Consider the following 16,253-nt stretch of genomic DNA (forward strand, 5'->3'; position numbering starts at 1 on the left):
TCCGACGCCAATGCCTCACCATAACTCCGGATATGCTTTACAGTGCTGTTCACAACATTATTCCTCGACTACAGCTATTTTTGAGGAATGATGGTGGACATATTGAGCATTTCCTGTAAAGAACATCATCTTTGCTTTGTATTACTTTGTTATGCTAATTATTGCTATTCTGATCAGATGAAGCGCCATCTGTCGGACATTTTTTGAACGTTTGTATTTTTTTGGTTCTAATAACACCCCATGTCATTCGAAGCATGTGTGTCAATTTGTACCTCTGTATCTACATTATTCCGTGATTTATTCAGTTTTCAAATTTATACTGACTTTTTGATCACCCGGTATTTAAGAAGGAAGTTGAAGATACAAAACTGCTTCCAGAATTGCCACAACCTCATCGTAAAAACCGAAGCACTTTTAGGTAGTGTGTAGGCTTTACTTATTTGTATCTCAGGGCATAGATTACCCTGCAAGGCGCCTGGTTGTGATAACAATGTGCCTCGAACGGCTTACGGCCGTTGCCTAGCAGCTGTCAGGCAGCGTACAGAATGGCTTTTGCTGAGAGCGGCAGTGAGGGGCGACGCTGAGAGATTCTCAGCGGCGGCGGCGGAGTTACTGAGCGTGGCGCTTGCACTGTGCACGTCTTCCGCGTGGCGAGGGCAGCAGCGTCGAGCCGAAGGACGCCCGGAAAGCGGCGGTGGCCCGAGGCCGTCTCTTCTCACCTCGCCTCGCCTCGGCAGTCCCCCGGCTGCAGCCGCCACCGCCGCACCTGCACAGAGCCACCGCGACGCGGTAAGTCCTCACGCGCCGCTGTACCAACTCGCTCTCCAGACAATTATTATACACTGCTACATCTGCTTATCGTGCTGTCGAGTGTCGGATTTTCGGTAATTTCCAAGAATGATTGCCTATCGAAGTTGGAGGGCTCCAAACGATACATATCGAACGTGCGATGTTGTTGTTGTTGTGGTCTTCAGTCCTGAGACTGGTTTGATGCAGCTCTCCATGCTACTCTATCCTGTGCAAGCTTCTTCATCTCCCAGTACCTACTGCAACCGACATCCCTCTGAATCTGCTTGGTCTCCCTCTACGATTTTTGCCCTCCACGCTGCCCTCCAATACTAAATTGGTGATCCCTTGATGCCTCAGAACATGTCCTACCAACCGATCCCTTCTTCTAGTCAAGTTGTGCCACAAACTCCTCTTCTCCCCAATTCTCCTCATTAGTTATCTGATCTACCCATCTAATCTTCAGCATTCTTCTGTAGCACCACGTTTCGAAAGCTTCTATTCTCTTCCTGTCCAAACTATTTATCGTCCATGTTTGACTTCCATACATGGCTACACTCCATACAAATACTTTCAGAAACGACTGCCTGACACTTAAATCTATAGTCGATGTTAACAAATTTCTCTTCTTCAGAAACGATTTCCTTGCCATTGCCAGTCTACATTTTATATCCTCTCTACTTCGACCATCATCAGTTATTTTGCTCCCCAAATAGCAAAACTCATTTACTACTTTAAGCGTCTCATTTCCTAATCTAATTCCCGCAGCATCGCCCGACTTAATTCGACTACATTCCATTATCCTCGTTTTGCTTTTGTTGATGTTCATCTTATATCCTCCTTTCAAGACACTGTCCATTCCGTTCAGCTTTCAAGTCCTTTTGCTGTCTCTGACAGAATTACAATGCCATCGGCGAACCTCAAAGTTTTAATTTCTTCTCCATGGATTTTAATACCTAGTCCGAATTTGTCTTTTGTTTCCTTCTCTGCTTGCTCAATATACAGATTGAATAACATCGGGGAGAGGCTACAACCCTGTCTCACTCCCTTCCCAACCACTGCTTCCCTTTCATGTCCCTCGACACTGATAACTGCCATCTGGTTTCTGTACAAATTGCAAATAGCCTTTTGGTCCCTGTATTTTACCCCTGCCACCTTCAGAATTTGGAAGAGAGTATTCCAGTCAACATTGTCAAAAGCTTTCTCTAAGTCTACAAACGCTAGAAACGTAGGTTTGCCTTTCCTTAATCTAGCTTCTAAGATAACTCGTAGGGTCAGTATTGCCTCACGTGTTCCAATATCTCTACGAAATCCAAACTCGTCTTCCCCGAGGTCGGCTTCTACTAGTTTTTCCATTCGCCTGTAAAGCGTTCTTGTTAGTATTTTGCAGCTGTGACATCTACAACACCTGCTTACTTTGGGATTGCAATTATTATATTCTTCTTGAAGTCTGAGGGTATTTCGCCTGTCTCATACATCTTGCTCACCAGATGGTAGAGTTTTGTCAGGACTGGCTCTCCCTAACGTGCAATAGTAAATCGACTATGGAAGTCTCGTGGCGCGCGTTACGAGTATGTTTCAAGTTGTCACTACAGCAACGACAAAAGAAAAGCGTTAGAGAAGCACTTGTAAATTCAAAGCAGACGACTTACCTTACTCGTCGTCGGTGTTATCGTCTTGTGACAGTTTGCGTGATGTATAAGCTGCAGGGGCAATTCCTTTTTCCCGTACCCTGGGCAAACTCTGCCAATATCGCGCAGGAATATCGGCAGAGTCTCGCATGCGTCGACTTTCCCCTGTAAACGCAAGTTGTGGAAGTATAGGTACTGGAACAAATACAGTTAGTCCCTTTGTCCTGGACACCATTCTCTTTTTATGGTAGACTAGGCAGACTTCCACAGCCGTTCTATATTTTGGGTATGGACACTGGCGTCATCTGAAGAGACAAACTCCACATAGTGGTTCACGAATTCGTCCTCGAACCCTTCAGCTTTGAGAGTCTGGTACGACTGAAACCCGTCTATGATGGTTCAAATGGTTCTGAGCACTATGGGACTTAACTGCTGTGGTCATTAGTCCCATAGAACTTAGAACTACTTAAACCTAGCGAACCTAAGGACATCACACCATCCATGCCCGATGCAGGATTCGAACCTGCGACCGTAGCAGTCCCGCTGTTCCAGACTGTAGCGCCTAGAACCGCTCGTCCACTCCGGCCGGCCGTCTATGATGACTTTTGTTCCAGGGAGTATGAAATGTTTTATGAGACCCACTAAAGTCACCTTGTCTCGGGACAATACCCTCACAACGAAACACTTGCGTGAGTCCCTTTCTATCCCCCCCAAAACCCAAATATGATCTACTTCACTTTTAAAAAGTCGACCTTTCTGATTCCTTCGTCTAGCAATATGAGTTTCGTCTGCTTCTACTATTTTATTCGGTCCACCAATTGGCACACTCTCATTTGTCACTATCACGTAGCACACTTCTCGCCAAAACCCGAAGTAGTCACACACGGTATTTGCCGATAACTCAGTTTCTGATGCTGTGGCTTGCAACTTGTAATCTCGAATCCAGCACGACACAAGAATAACGCTCGTCTGAATCGATAATTTGGAGGACTCGAACCACGTATTTTTCCTGATGCTGGTTCGCTTTCCACGAAGTCCACAATGAAATTGCAACGGAATCTCAGTGTCCACACTCCTCTTGCGGAGTTTCACAGACTTCACAGCACCACAGTCAACACAGTCCCTCCTTTCCTCGTCCGGCAGAAGTCCATATTTCCGGCAAAAAGTCAAACATTTGTCTATGCTGGATCTGCATGGAATTAGTTTTCCATGTGAGGCAATCCGCAGAAGGAACTTGAGAAGCAGCACACATTACACTCGCTATCAAGAGAAACCGTGTCGGTTTCCCAATGGAATCACAAACAATTACGGCGGGATTGTAATGTACACGAACTGAAGGAGCAACGCAAAACTGATAAAAATGACGATCACAAATAATTTATCATAACGCACGCCACGAGACTTCCATAATTGATATACTATCGCACGTTCGATATGTGTCGTTCGGAGCCCTCCAGTTTCGATAGGCAATCATTCTTGGAAATTACCGGATTTTCTGACAGGAGCGAGGTGTCAAGGTGAGTTACTGGCAAATGAAAGCGTCGCATCTATGCCTACATTCCGTAAACAACCTTTCCGTGTGTGGCGGAGGGCATTTCGAGTGCTAGTGTCTCTTCGCCTCTTTCCTTTTCCAGTAGCGAACGGTTCGCCGGAAAACGATAGTTGGTAAAACGTAAACATGAATCCTTAGAGAGAGGACGACGTGGTTCTCGTGAGGTCCTGTTAGGCAAAACTAAGGAAACTGTATTCGAAAGGAGACTGTGCGATCATTTTGCTGCCACTACTGTACATCTCGCGTATGGATCACAAAAAAAGATAAGAGGTTAGAGCACTTACTGAGGCGTATAGAAAGTAATTCTGATTCGATCAATAGGCAAGTGGGATAGGTGACAACATCTATAATATTGCTGAGATGCTCCCTTCACTATGCGCTGTACAGTGTCTTATGGAAAGTAGATGTAGATGTTAACGTTGGTAAGCTTCAGTAGGAGCTCCTCTGTAATTTTACATCCGCGCTCTTTTCGCGAGCTGTAGACAGTCAATTGCTATATTAATATTATGCTTCCTGGTGATAAGCCGACTTATTGTTTCCAATTTATGCACCAAATGGAAACAACAGTTTGTCTGAACACCTTTACTACGACGCGGTTTCTGGAAAATGGGGGCCAAATGCAGGGAACGATTCCTGAGAGGAAATAGAGTAAAAAAGTTCGTACGGAAACGCGTTCTAAAGGAGATACACCCACTTGAAGGTGGAGTTAAGAGATCTTTCTTAGTGGCCCCTGTATCTGGACTAGGCAGGTGTCCCCCAAGAATGGGGTACGAGACAAACGGGTGGTTGATTATCCACAACTGCCACTATCCGTATCGCTCAAAACGCGTGCAGGGCATATTACCTACGGTTTTGTCTCCGCGGGGACGCTTTTGTCACCGATGCATGGCAAACCACCACGGTGCTGTGATTTCTGTCATCTATCCTATTCACAGATGAGGATACCTTTACGTGGGGATTATTATCAGCCTTCACAGCACCCGCATCTGGGCTACGGAGAATCCCCATGGCATGGTGCCAGTGAACCACCAGCACTGCACAGCCTCAGTGTGTCAGCAGGATCACTGGCGAGCGCCTCGAGACATCAGGCATCTTTCACAACGCCTACAGGAGGGACATATGTGCACGTCTTCCGGGTCACCTTACCACCCCTCCTAGATCGTGTGTCTGTGGTGGTAAGAAGGGTAACGTGGCAACTACACCATGGGGCTGCAGCTCACTGCCCTCCTGAAAATGGAGCTAAAACACTAGTACAGACTGAATATTCCCACTTACCTCTTGCGTTTTCATGTGTGCTTTCAAACACTGAAACCTACACTGTGAAACATTTTTTACTTCGACCTTCAAGTGGATGTACCTCACTTGGGACGCATTTCCATATGTATGTCCATATGACCTTTCTTGCTTCTCATCCTCTCAGGGCATCATTTACTTCAGTTTGCCCTCATTTAAAAAAATGGCCCTCCTAGTACACGTGTCTCACGAAAAGAACTCGGGTTTAAATAAGAGAGATTAGATTTCATACAGAGGTTTACCAACATCTACATTTACACATGTATCCCCGAACTCATTGTTCAGCCCGTGGAGACGAATATATCACACCAGTATTGTCGATTTTGTCTCTTGCTCCAGACATGTTTCAGATCCCTGCTTCGTACCTTAAGTGTTTCCAAGCTAGATATATAAACAATGTAACAGACGAATCTAAAGATTAATACACGTCCCAAATCGGGATGAAGTACCGGTGTTGTGTTATAGTAATGTAGACGTATAATAACCCAATGGTAGAATCGGCTAAGTCAACGTAATGATTGGACTGAAATGCTATGATCCGTTGTTCAGTCTACTTGTAAGTCCATGATGTTAACTCTCGTGCGTCAGAATAAACTTTTTATTTCGCGTCTTGATTATTGTTAACTATCGTACATATTACGTAATATCTTTCACTTCGGGTTTGCTTGAAATTTTTCGACTACCATCGTAATTCACTATCTAAGTCCGGGTAAGAAGGCCGCGTAATTTTGATACTAGACTATATTCGTATTCGACACGCAACATCTCACTTGTGCACTGAATGACATAGTATCACTTGCTTCCTTAAGCAATTATCATTCACTCTTTTCGAATGTTTTTTATCTGCATCTACATACATACTACGCAAGCCACAGTATGGTGCATAGCGGATGGTACCGTTTACCACTACTACACATTTCATTTCCTTTTCCAGTCGCAAGTACAGTGACGAAAATACGACTGAAGTTTTCGTACGAGCCCTAATTTATGTTTGAGGTCCTTACACAAATTGTACGTTGTAGGAAGTAAAATTGTTCTGCAGTCAATCTCAAATGTAAGTTCTCTATATTACCGGAGTAATGACCCCTAAAAACAGAGTCGCCTTCCCTCCGTGGATTACCACTTGAGTTCACGAATCGTCTACGCAATGCTTGCGTTCTGATCGAATCTGTCAGTAACAAATATAGGAGCACGCCTCTGAACAGTTTCGATATCTTCCTATAATCCGACCTGGTACGGATCCCAAACACTAGAGAAGTACTCAAGAATGGGTCGCGCAAGCGTTCATAACCCTTCTCCTTTATAGATGAGCTACACTTTCATAAAATTCTCCCAATAAAAAGAAGTCGACCAATCGCCTTCCGTACTAGCAATCTGACGTGCTCAATTAATTTCAGGTCGCTTTGCAACGTTACGCCTAGATATTTAATCGATGTGACTGTGTCAAACATTACGCTAGTAGTGCTGCTTTCGAAGTTGCAGGTCTATTTTTCCTACTCATCTGCATTAACTTACATCTTTCTATGTGTAGAGTAAGCCACCATTCATCACACCAATTAGAAATTCGGTCTAAGTTATCTTGTATCTTCCTACAGTCATTCAATTTCTGTCCACATCTTCTCACTGTTTATTCTTTTCTCCGTTTAACAGGTTGGAACTTACACTTCCTGCTGGATCTTCATTTCAGCTACCTGCGTACGTATGTTTTTGAGAAGTGACACTGTTTTGACACCCATGCGTGTGTATATGCTTTTTCATAGCGTTACAGAATTTTAGCACTGTGTCTTTCCTGGTCTTATTTTTCATCGTTCGGTACACTATAAGATAGCACAATACAAGCTCTACTATTCATTTTTCATGTCGAAGTTCGGTGCTAATTCATGTGGGTTCGCAGTTGGTTAAAGCGTAGCGCCGTTCATTCTGATTGTATTCCCTGTAAATCACTTCAGACGAGTGCCGAGATACTCCCTGGAAAAAACGCTTCGCTCTTTTTCTCCCCCAGCTCCCAACCACTCCTTGCCCAGTTCTAACGTCTTCTATATCTACGGAACGTTAACCCACGAGTTTTCTTCCATTTTATACAGAGTACCATAAAAAACACGCATTCTGTCTGGAATCAGTTATGTGTTCCTCTGTCCTGCCTGCCAGTCCGTATTGGTCGCCAGTTTGTTCGTAATAAAGGAAGAAAGATTCGAGGCTCAAACGTAAACCCTAAACAACGTCTTTAAGGCCGATGCAATTGCTCTTTTGTGGAAGAAAGGGAGGAGGAAGTAGTCTCGTCGTGATCCGGGAACAGTGTAGGTACTTGTATTAAATTATTTAGGTGAAGCAAAAAAATCCTAAATCAGAACAGCCAAATTGGATTTGATCTCCGCTACTACTGAATACCAAGCCACTGACTTAGCCATTCCGCCACCCTGGTTGGTCGCTTGGCGGCTACAAGTTTCCTACAGTCTGTCCCGCTCAATTATCCTGAATGTTCACGTAACCCTTTCTCACCGACTGGACTCTTCGTATTTCTTCCATTAGACCGTCTTGATGAGATCCGACAGTATAGCAATGCTGAACAGGAGGAGGAGAACAACCAAGCTGGTAGTCTCGATACTGACAAACTTAATCTCTCTCTCTTTCTCTCTCTCTCTGTATGTATGCGCGTTTGTATGTGTGTGTGTGTGTGTGTGTGTGTGTCTGTGTCTTATAGATGATAGGCTACATTTCTTTTTAGTTTGTGCAGTGCCCGAATTCGGATGTTCCGAAACTTTCAAGTCCGTACAGACACTCTTACGCAACTGCGTTGTAATGCCTCACTTTTGTCTGTTCTGTCCAAGGATTTCTTGTTACACAAGATTACTATCTATCAACTAAAAAGATGTTACTAGCTCACTAAAGATATACTAACACTCAGTTTATGATAAGTTAATTTGGATAGCTTCTCCTACGTATTCAAATTTCTTTTGCTGTGGTCTCATATCACAGTCAACCCTCAAATGTATGAGAACGTTTTCGATAGGCATTACATATCTGTAACCTAGTTTCTGTTTGTCTTTCAATTTTCTTGAGGAACTATCTTATTGTCCTTTGTTGTCTTTACAAGCGATTTTCATAGCGCAAGAAACATTTCGCGTACCTGGGAACCCTCTGAAACTGTATATTCTTCGGGTTTCTTCCTTTCTGATAATGTTGTTGACACATTTAATGACTATCAACAATCTTCTTGAATAACTGACAGTGGTAAATTTCTGCTTCAGCCAGAAGTCGCTTGTTAGCGTCAGGTAATGGCTAAATTACGCCGCTAGCTTAATGAGAGGCCAGCTACGGTAGAATTCATCTTCTGTGATATTTGGTGACGCCGTTCGTACTGCAAAACCCTAGTTCTTATTAAAAAAAGTACCGTTACACAGACGTCTGTTTTTCTGTAGATGCACTGACTGCGACACATTGCTCCTATTGCATATTATGCCTTTAGACGTTTCTCTGCCTGTTTTCTCCCGCGCCTCTTAGATATTTTTACACTGTACATTTATATAACCCGAACTTTGTTACTCTAGGCATACATGGAGCCCAAGTCATATTTTCACTTTTCGGACGTATGAGGCGTGCATATACGCACGAATTTACTGTTTTATTATTTCGCTTCCTGGCTAGTGAAGTCGTTGACGTGGGTACACAGGTGCTGACCCGGTTCAGAATATGTCGCTGAAAGAAATATTCATCACCGTTTTTTCGCCGGCAAACGGAGTAAAGTGACGGTAAATTGCCCATCAACAGATTTTACGCCCAAGTTTCTCCACTGCATCTTAATGCGTATGGGCTTATGCAGATGTTGATGCTGACAAATCAGTCGGATTGCGACGCTGTCTTGGAGATCCTCTTCGTGCTGTTTTAGAGGACCAAACTCTTTGACATTCTGAGTTCCTTCACCTCAACTTTAATTACAAAAAACACGACATTAAATTTTACATGTGCGCTCCATTATCACTCACTTAAAACAGCTACGCTCTATGTGCACGTATCGTTCTTATTTAGTACTGGATCGAAATTCCTTGACAGCCGTGACGCAGCACATTGTGTGGGACTGAGTGTCATCTGCAGACACTAAAACAATATCTGGTGATGTACATTAATTACTGAACGGGTACCATTACACTCACGGAAATAAATCGCAACACCAAAAAATAATTATTGTAGACCATCTGGTGAGCAAGATGTATGACACAGGTGAAATACCCTCACACTTCAAGAAGAATATAATAATTCCAATCCCAAAGAAAGCAGGTGTTGACAGATGTGAAAATTACCGAACTATCAGTTTAATAAGTTACTGCTGCAAAATACTAACGCGAATTCTTTACAGACGAATGGAAAAACTGTTAGAAGCCGACCTCGGGGAAGATTAGTTTGGATTCCGTAGAAATATTGGAACACGTGAGGCAATACTGACCCTACGACTTATCTTACAAAATACAGTAGATTAAGGAAAGGCAAACCTACGTTTCTAGCATTTGTAGACGTAGAGAAAGCTTTTGACAATGTTGACTGGAATACTCTCTTTCAAATTCTGAAGGTGGCAGGGGTAAAATACAGGGAGCGAAAGGCTATTTACAATTTGTACAGAAACCAGATGGCAGTTATAAGAGTCAAGGGACATGAAAGGGAAGCAGTGGTTGGGTTGTAGCCTTTCCCGATGTTATTCAATCTGTATATTGAGCAAGCAGTGAAGGAAACAAAAGAAAAATTCGGAGTAGGTATTAAAATCCATGAAGAAGAAATAATAACTTTGAGGTTTGCCGATGACATTGTAATTCTGTCAGAGACAGTACAGGACTTGGAAGAGCAGTTGAACGGAATGGATAATGTCTTGAAATGAGGATATAAGATGAACATCGACAAAACAAAACGAGCATAATGGAATGTAGTCGAATTAAATCGGGTCATCCTGAGGGAATTAGATTAGGAAATGAGACACTTAAAGTAGTAAATGAGTTTTGCTATTTGGGGAGCAAAATAACTGATGATGGTCGAAATAGAGAGAATATAAAATGTAGACTGGCAATGGCAAGGAAAGCGTTTCTGAAGAGAAATTTGTTAATATCGAGTATAAATTTAAGTGTTAGGAAGTCGTTTCTGAAAGTATTTGTATGGAGTGTGGCCATGTATGGAAGTGAAACCTTGGCGATAAATAGTTTGGACAAGAAGAGAATAGAAGCTTTCGAAATGTGGTCCTACTGAAGAATGCTGAAGATTAGATGGGTAGATCACATAACTAATGAAGAGGTGTTGAATAGGATTGGGGAGAAGAGAAGTTCGTGGCACAACTTGACTAGAAGAAGGGATCGATTGGCAGGACATGTTCTGAGGCATCAATGGATCACCAATTTAGTACTGGAGGGCAGCGTGGAGGGTAAAAGTCGTAGAGGGAGACCAAGAGATGAATACACTAAGCAGATTCAGAAGGATGTAGGTTGCAGTAGGTACTGGGAGATGAAGAAGTTTGCACAGGATAGAGCAGCATGGAGAGCTGCATCAAACCAGTCTCTGCACTGAAGACCACAACAACAACAACTACAACAACAATTACATTTGGAGAATATATTAGTCTAGCTAACATATTACGTGATTAACGTTGCTAGATCAGGTTAATGTAAGCCTTTGATAAGCCATTGCGAATGTGACACACTGGTACATTAAAAGCCGCTGGAACCGCCAGGATCTTGACTGCAAGCGTGCAAATGTGCATGCACTGTGTTGTGCAGGTGCACGACGTCAGTTTGTGGGATGGGGTTCAATTACCATAGCACTTGGTCAATACAGGGGCGGATAATACTGGTAGTCGATGACGCTGGAGTTGTCGTCTGATGACGTCCCATATGTGCTCGATTGGAGACAGGTCTGGTGATCGAGCTGGCCGAGGCAACATGTCGATAGTCTGTAGAGCATGTTAGATTAAACCAGCGGTATGTGGGCAAGCGTTATCCTGTTAGAAACACCCGCTGTAATTCTGTTCACGAATGGCACCACGATAGGTCGAATCTCAGATTGACGAATAAATTTTCAGTCGCGGTGCGGTTTATAACCACGAGACTGCTCCTGCTGACATGCAAAAAAGCACCCAAGACCGTAACCATAGTGTGTCTAGCACGAAGACAGGTTAGTTGCAGGCCGCGACTGGCCTGTTCCTAACCGCCACACGGCCATCACCGGCACCGAGGCAGAACAATCTTTTATCAGAAAACTCAACAGACCTCCACCCTGCCCTGCAGTGATCGCTTACTTGACCACTCAAGTCACAAATGGCGGTGGTTGGGTGTTAGCGGAATGCACGCTACAGGGAGTCTGGCTCGGAGCTGTCATTCAAGTAACCGATTTGTAACAGTTGGTTGTGTCACTGTGGTGCCAACTGCTGCTCATGTTGCTGTTGCAGATGCAAAACGATGGGCTAGAGCCATATGCCGAACACTATCGTCTCCCCTATCAGTAGTCCACGTGTCCATCCGCAGTTCAAATGCTTCAAATGTCTCTGAGCACTATGGGACTTAACTTCTGAGGTCATCAGTCCCCTAGAACTTAGACCTACTTAAACCTAACTAACCTAAGGACATCACACACATCCATGCCAGAGGCAGGTTTCGAACCTGCGACCGTAGCGGTCGCGCGGTTCCAGACTGTAGCGCCTAAAACCGCTCGGCCACTCCGGCCGGCCGGCCGCAGTCTAAGTAGGTAAACATATACAAAACGTGGGCAAATGATATACGAAAAAACGCAACACCAAAAAATAATTAATATAGAGTAATGAAATTTCGGGAACATATTTGCCTACATAACGTACGAGGGTCACTCCGAAAGAAATGCACACTATTTTTTTTTAATCTATCTTTTATTCTACATGTTTGAAAGTTTTACAGTGTGTAGATACATCCTTTAGGAACAACATTTTCATTTCTCCACATAATTTCCATCCCTCTCAACTGCCTTACGCCATCTTGGAACCAGTGACTGTATACCCGCACAGCAAAACTCTGGACCAACCTGTTGGAGCCACTGTTTGGCAGCGTGCACAAGCGAGTCACCATCTTCAAACCTTGTTCCACAAAGAGTCTCTCAATTTCCCAAAGAGATGATAGTCACATGCGTCTGTCGTCAGTCACCAATTCGTTAACTCTCTGCACATTGTCTGGAGTGTGTGTAGTATGAGGCCTGCTACTGCGAGGACAATCCTCAATATTGCCGTGCCCGCTTTCATCACGTAACCAGCTTGCCCACCGACTAACTGTACTGCGATCGACAGCAGCATCTCCATACACCTTTTTCAACCTCTTGTGGTTGTTTCCCACTGTCTCGTTTTCACAGCACAGGAATTCTATGAAAGCACGTTGCTTCTGGCGAACGTCAAGTGTAGCAGCCTTCTTGAAGACATGCTGTGACGGCGCCACTCGCGGGAACAGGTTGAACTAAGTTTGAAAACAAGCGGGAAGGATGTATCTACACACTGTAAAACTTTCGTACATGCACAATGAAAACTGTATTTTTACAAAAATAGTGTGCTTTTATTTTGGAGTGACCCTCGTATTTAAGTGATTAACATTGCAAAATAAAGCACAAGAAAAGCCGTTGCAGATGAGAAATGCTGATACATTCATAACCGGCGTAACCGCCAGAGTGTTGTTTGCAAGCATGCAAACATGGATGAATTGTGCTGTGCAGGTGCACGATGTCAGTTTGTTGGATGGATTTCCATATCCGTACACTTGCTTAGGATGGTTAATGATGTTCGTGGTTGACGCGGTGGTTGTCGTCCGATGACGTCCCATATGTGCTTGACTGGAAACAGTCGGGTGATCGGGCAGGCCAAGGCAACATGCCGACACTCTGTAAAGCATGTTGGGTTACAACAGCAGTACGTGAGCAACCGTTATCCTTTTGCAACTCCTCCATGAATGGTGTGCATGAATGGCAGCACAGGAGGTCGAATCACCAGACTGACGAACAAATGTGCAGTCATGGTGTGTGGTATATCCACAGGAGTGCTCCTGCTGTCAAACGAAATCGCACCCCAGACCATAACTCCAGGTGTAGGTGCAGTGCGTCTAACATGTAGACAGGTGAGTTGCAGGCCCTTAATTGGCCTCCTTCTAACCAACACACGGCCATCAGTTGTATCAAGACAGAACCAGCTATCATCAGAAAACAGAACAGACCTCCATTATGCCCTCCAGTGAGCTCTCACTTGATGACTCTGAAGTCGCAAATGGCGGTGGTTTGTGATCAGCGGAATGCGCGGCCCGTGTGGCCGAGCAGTTCTAAGCGCTTCAGTCCGGAACCGCGCTGCTGCTACGGTCACAGGTTCGAATCCTGCCTCGGGCATGGATGTGTGTGATGTCGTTAGGTTAGTTAGGTTTAAGTAGTTCTAAGTATAGGGGATTGATGACCTCAGAAGTTAAGTCCCATAGTGTTTAGAGCCATTTGAACCATTTGAATACGCGGCACAGGACTTCTGACTCAGAGCTGTCCTTGAAGTAACCGATCTGTAACAGTCGCTGCTCATATTTATGCTGCAGATGCAATACGATACGCCAGAGACATACTCCGAACACTATGATCTTCTCTCTCGGTATTGCTACCAGGCCAGCTGTACCCCAGTCCTCTTCCGACTGTACATTCCCGTGAGCACTGCTGCCAGATTTCTTGTATAGTGGCTCCATTCCTGCCAAGTCTTTCTGAAGTATCGGAGAAGGAACATTCATCATCTCTTAGCTCTGGTACACGACCTCGTTCAAAGTCAGTGAGGTGCTGATAACAGCGTCTTTGTCGCTTTAAAGGCATTATTGACAAAAATCAGCCTACCGCGTCCAAACAGAAAGGTAACTAACGACCGCGACCGTTACGGCGTGTACCGAGTGATCATAAAGTCAGTATAAATTTGACAATTGAATAAATCGCGGAATAATGTAGATAGAGAAGTACAAATTGACACACATGCTTCGAATGACATGGGGTTTTATTAGAACAAAAAAAAAAAGCTCAAAAAATGCCCGACAGATGGCGCTTCATCTGATCAGAATAGCAACAATTAGCATAACAGAGTAAGACAAAGCAAAGATGATGTTCTTTACAGGAAATGCTCAATATGTCCACCATCATTCCTCAACAATAGCTGTAGTCGAGAAATAATGTTGTGAACAGCACTGTAAAGCATGTGCGGAGTTATGGTGAGGCATTGGCGTCGGATGTTGTCTTTCAGCATCCCTAGAGATGTCGGTCGATCACGATACACTTGCGACTTCAGGTAATCCCAAAGCCAATAATCGCACGGAATGAGGTCTGGGGACCTGGGAGGCCAAGCATGACGAAAGTGGCGGCTGAGCACACGATCATCACCAAACGACGCGCAAGAGATCTTTCACGCGCCATCTGTCGGACATTTTGTGAACTTTTTTTCTTGTTCTAATAAAACCCCATGTCATTCCAAGCATGTGTGTCAATTTTTACCTCTCTATCTACATTATTCCGTGGTTTATTAAGTTTACAAATTTATGCTGACTTTTTGATCACCCGGTATTTAAAGCAAACCTCATAGCTGCGCTAATATCGCCACTCTTATGCGACTGGAGCGATATTTGAATAGACTTCATCTTGTGGATGTAGAAACACGCCTGCCAACTTTCGTTTATGTCGCACATCTCCTTCTTGATGTTTCGATTTCTTTCGTCATTGTCAAATATTGCAGTTATCTATAAATAAAATCTCAGTTTTATGCAAAGAGTAGCAACCAGCTCTTAACGTAAAGAAATGAAGAGTTGCACGGTTCACGAAACTGCAAGCGCTGTGCGTTTTACTACAAGATAAATGTTCTACACCACTAAATGGCTAAAGCGGTCACCGAGTCACAGCTGTAGGTTGCGTATCAACGGCTCCCAGGAGCAACTGAAATTTCTATTTCTGTATTTCGTATAATTCTTAACCCAATTTAAAACATTAAAATCCTCTTATATTGTCCCCATTATGTTAAAAGTAGAACACAATAAGACACAAATTACAATCCGAAACTGTGCGCGTTTTTCTGAGGCATCGTAGCTGACAGTGCGCAAATACACAGACTTCATCGAGTACTTGCTAATGAGAGAAATTTGTGACTTCCGTCAAACTTAACTCATACACTGAGGTGACAAAAGTCATGGGATACCTCCTAATATCCTATCGGACAACCACTTGACCGCCATAATGCAGCAACTCGACGTGACATGACGCATCAGATCACTGAAGACCCCTGCAGAAATATTGAGCCATGCTTCCTCTATAGTCGTCCATAATAGCGAAAGTATTGCCGGTTCGGGATTTTGTGCACGAACTGACCTCTCGCTTATGTCCCATAAATGTTCGATGGGATTCACGTCGGGAGCTCTGGGAGATCAAACCATTCCCTCGAATTGTCCAGAATGTTCTTCAAACCAGTCGTGAACAATTGTGACCCTGTGACACGGCGGATTGTTATGCACAAAAATGCCATCGTTGTTTGGGAACATGAAGTCTATGAATGGCTGCTAATGATCTCTAAGTAGCCGGAAATAATCATATCCAGCCAATGATTGATTCAGTTGGACGAGAGGACCCAGTCCATTCCATGTAAACATAGCCCAAACCATTATGGGGCCATCGCCAGCTTGCTTAGTGCTTTGTTGACAACTTGAGTCCATGACTTCGTGGGTCTGCGTCACACTCAACCCTTTTCATCAGCTCTTATCAACTGAAATAGGGACACATCGGATCAGACGACGCTTTTCCAGTCGTCTAGGATCCAACCGATATGGTCACGAGCGCAGGAGAGGCGGTGCAGGCGATGACGTGCTGATAGCAAAGGCATCTGTAGCCATAGCCCATTAAGCCAAATGACGTATCCCAACGGATACGTTCGCGATAAGACCCACATCGATTTCTGTAGTTATTCCATGTAGTGTTGCTTGTCTGTTAGCACTGACAACTTTACGCAAACGCCA

The 16,253-nt window shown here is 44.0% G+C and overlaps 1 protein-coding gene across 1 annotated transcript in view; it reads left to right on the forward strand.

Moving 5' to 3' along the window:
- Positions 1 to 672: 672 nt before the first annotated feature.
- The window catches only part of LOC126203573 (alpha-tocopherol transfer protein-like), a 167,797-nt gene continuing 152,216 nt past the window's right edge, over positions 673 to 16,253 (forward strand). Inside the window, exon 1 of the mRNA XM_049937899.1 lies at positions 673 to 789. The gene's annotated coding sequence lies outside the window, so the exon portion shown is untranslated. The remainder of the gene's footprint in view (positions 790 to 16,253) is intronic.

Source organism: Schistocerca nitens, chromosome 9 (assembly GCF_023898315.1).
Source record: "Schistocerca nitens isolate TAMUIC-IGC-003100 chromosome 9, iqSchNite1.1, whole genome shotgun sequence".
In the NCBI taxonomy this organism is placed as follows: Eukaryota; Metazoa; Arthropoda; class Insecta; order Orthoptera; family Acrididae; genus Schistocerca; species Schistocerca nitens.